This window comes from Pelodiscus sinensis, chromosome 30 (assembly GCF_052426305.1).
Source record: "Pelodiscus sinensis isolate ZL-2025 chromosome 30, ASM5242630v1, whole genome shotgun sequence".
NCBI lineage: Eukaryota > Metazoa > Chordata > Testudines > Trionychidae > Pelodiscus > Pelodiscus sinensis.
Genome location: NC_143081.1, coordinates 4,293,438 through 4,297,500, shown reverse-complemented (window position 1 = coordinate 4,297,500; position 4,063 = coordinate 4,293,438). Strand labels below are relative to the sequence as shown.

The 4,063-nt window shown below is 45.3% G+C and overlaps 1 pseudogene; it reads right to left on the bottom strand.

Annotated features, from left to right (window-relative positions):
- Positions 1 to 2,263: 2,263 nt before the first annotated feature.
- Positions 2,264 to 3,256, bottom strand: LOC102447005 (olfactory receptor 14C36-like; annotated as a pseudogene).
- Between the last annotated feature and the right edge of the window lie 807 nt (positions 3,257 to 4,063).

Sequence of the window (4,063 nt, the reverse complement as noted above, 5' to 3'; positions counted from 1 at the left end):
TCACAGCAGGCATCAAATGTAACATACGAGACAATATTAGACAGCACCTCAGATCCATCATAGCAATTGCTGGGTAGGATAAAAATTGGATCTTTTAATACAGGCTCATTTTCTAATTTAGGAAACATTGACAGAGCTTTCTCTTCCAAAAACATTGTGTCCCAGTGAGAACAACACAGGATTTACATATTAAATTACAAAATAATTCACATAATTATATAAAGATCTATGTTTTCTAATATAGCATAATCAGCACAATAGTATCCCATAAGCATTTAAATAATATTTTGATCAAGAACTCAGCTATTTGTTTTGTTGTTTAAAATCAGCAAAAGGAAGTTTTTCTTCACTCAGGCTATGTCTAGACTGCAAGCCTCTTTCGAAAGATACTTTCGAAAGAGCCTCTTTCGAAAGAGAGCGTCTAGACTGCACGTTGAACTTTCGAAAAAGCGGCTTGCTATTTCGAAAGAAAGCATCCAGTGAGTCTGGATGCTCTCTTTTGAAGAAGCCCTATTTACATTGAAGAACGCCTTCTTTCGAAAGAGGAACTTTCGAAAGAAGGCGTTCTTCCTCGTGAAATGAGGTTTACCGCCATCGAAAGAAAAGCCGCGTTCTTTCGATTTAATTTCGAAAGAACGCGGCTGCAGTCTAGACGCAGGTGAGGTTTTTTCGAAAAAAGGCTACTTTTTTCGAAAAAAACCCTGAGTCTGGACACAGCCTCAGTGCAGTCAACCTGTGGAACTCCTTGCCAGAGGATGTGGTGAAGGCTAGAACTTTAACAGGGTTTAAAAAAAGTTCTACATAGATAGATGGAGATTCAGTCCATCGATGGCTATTAGACAGGATGAGTAGGAATGGTGTCCCCAGCCTCTGTTTCTCTAGAGGTAGGTGATGGGGAGGGATCATATAAGGATTACGTGTTGTGTTCCCTCCCTCTGGGTTATCTGGTATTGGCCACTGTTGGCAGACAGGACACTGGGCTAGATGGACCTTTGATCTGACCCCGTTTGGCCGTTCTTATGTTCTTATCCAAATATTAGGGAAAAAAAGAACTTTTTCAATTGTTCATCAGTGGGGAAAGCAAAATGTCGTGTTTCTCAAACAGATTAGGACGTTGATACCTTCCGCAGAAGGCAAAATGACTGATACCACATTTAATCCAATATATGTCCCCCCCACACTCATATCTCCCCCAAATCAAGTACCCAATAAGCAAAATAGAAACAATCAAGGAAACATACATTAAAAACCTTTCATACCCCAAGCATGATATAGACCCCAAAACAGGGGACAAACCAGACACTTCAGAAAGCCCTCTTTCAATTTAGCTATGGATATGTCTAGACTGCGTTACTCTTTCAGGATACTGGAAGTATCCCAAAATGGCAATGCCGCATCTTTAAAATCTCCCGCTATTTCCTGAAATAGTGGGACTCCTATTCTGGCATCCTGCGACCTTTGTTCCATGATGGTTAAGGGAGTTGTTGAAATAGGGTCTAATTTTGAAATCTGGTGTTATCTACACATGCCAAATTTCAAAATAAGCTTTTTCAACATAAACTCAGAATAAGCTACACAATTTGCTGTCTAGCTGCAATCAATGTCTATAGATTTTCTGCTTCACATGCTCAGGTAGTGTGTGGGTGGGTAGGTGGATGTATGGATGGGCAGACAGATGGATGGATGGATAGATGCATTTAAGGATGGAGAGAAGGATGGATGGTGGCGTGGATGGATGGGCAGATGGATGCATGGATGGATGGATGGATGCATGGAAGCATTGATGTATGGATGGACAGACAGATGGATGGAAGCATGGAAGGATGGATGGATGGATGGATGGATGGATGGATGGGCGGATGGATGGATGGATGGATGGGCGGATGGATGGATGGATGGGCGGATGGATGGATGGATGGATGAATGGGCGGATGGATGGATGGATGGATGGATGGATGGATGGGCAGATGGATGGATGGATGAATGGGCAGATGGATGGATGGGTGAATGGGCGGATGGATGGATGGATGTATACATAGATGCGTGGAAGGATGGATGTATGGATGGGCAGATGGATGCATGGATGGATGGACTGATTGACAGATTAATTGATAGATAGGAGTATATATAATTTTAGTTTGCTTCTGATCTTATTCACACTGATGTAATTCTTCACTTATTCGACTTCAGTGGAGCAAGCCCAATTTTATGACTTCATAACGAGATTACACCTTACCAAGGAGACAGATTCGTCATCAGTTCACTATATCCATAAACAAGCTCGGAAAGAAATCGCATTGACGTTGTCATGATGGACACTTGAATTCTTTGTGAATCACCTCCTGCCTAGCAGTTTCTTCAATCCTGCTTTGATCTCCTTGTTCCTCATGCTATAGATGACCGGGTTCATCAGGGGAGGCACCACGGCGTAGAGGACACCCACCACCAGATCCAGATTTGACGCTGAGCTTGTGTTGGGTTTCAGGTAGCCAATTATGGCAGGGCAAAGCAACAAGAAGATGACAGCGAGGTGAGGGAGGCAGGTGTAGAAGGCCTTGTGCCGGCCCTGCTCCGAGGGGATTCTGAGCACCGTGTTGAAGATCTGAACGTACGTTATGATGATAAAAAGAAAGCAGGTGGTGGATAAAACGGCACTCGCAGCAATCACCCCAATTTCACTGCGGTAGGAGTCGGAGCAAGCCAGCTTGAGGAGCTGGGGGATTTCACAGAAGAACTGGTCAATGTTGTTGGACTGGCAGAGGGGTAACCGGAAGGTATTCCCGGTGTGCAGGGAAGAGTAGATGATTCCAGCCATCCAGGCGCTGGTGGCCATCTTGACACAAGCTCTCCTGGTCATCACTTGCTCATAGTGCAACGGTTGGCAGATGGCGACATACCGGTCATAGGCCATCACGGTGAGAACGGACAGATCAGTTCCAAAGAAGAATACAAAGAGAAAGACTTGGGTGACACACGCAGGATAGGAAATCACCCTGGTGTCCATGATGGAGTTGGCCATGGATTTGGGGATGATGACAGAGATGGCGCCGAGATCCAGGATGGACAAGTTCAACAGGAAGAAGTACATGGGGCTGTGGAGACGATGATCGAGGACGATGGCTGAGATGATGAGAAGGTTCCCCATCAGGGCAGCCAGGTAAATCACCAGGAACATCACAAAGTGCAGAATCTGCAATTCCCGGACATCAGAGAAACCCAAGAGAAGGAAGTCGGTCACGGTGCTATGGTTGAGCATTCTCCAGCAAACTGTGGGAGATCTGGAGATGGAAGGAGAAGAGCAATCGTTAGCATAACGGTGAGAAAGAGAACGGCCCCGTGTCTTGCTCACGATCAGTGTTCTCTCTAAGCCTTGTGTTTGGGCAGCCACCCAGGAAAGAGTCAAAGGTCACCCAGGTGATTGGCAGGGCACCCACAGCCACCCATACCTGCTGCATATGTTTCTCCTGGTGGTGCATCTCCGCACATGCCTCGGTGCACATAATGATGAGGGCTTTGGAACGGGTCCCATATGAAATGAGATTAAGAAGATGGGGACTTTTCAGTTTAGGAAAGAGGAGACTAAGGGGAGATAGGACAGCGTTATTTTAGAATAATGGACATTATTCTGAAATCACAACGGCTGTGTCTAGACTGGCAAGTTTTTCCGCAAAATCATCTGATTTTGCAGAAAAACTTGCCAGCTGTCTACACTGGCCGCTTGAATTTCCGCAAGAACACTGACGATTACATGTAAGATCGTCAGTGTTCTTGTGGAAATACTGTGCTGCTCCCGTTCAGGCAAAAGCCCTCTTGCACAAATCATTTGCGCAAGAGGGCCAGTGTAGGCAGCACAGTAGTTTTCCGCAAAAAAGCCCCCATTGCGAAAATGGCGATCGGGGCTTTTTTGCGGAAAACCGTGTCTAGATGGGCCACGGACGCTCTTCGGCAAAAAGTGCTTTTGCGGAAAAGCATCCTGCCAATCTAGACGTGCTTTTCCGAAAATGCTTTTAACGGAAAACTTTTCCGTTAAAAGCATTTTCGGAAAATCATGCCAGTGTAGACG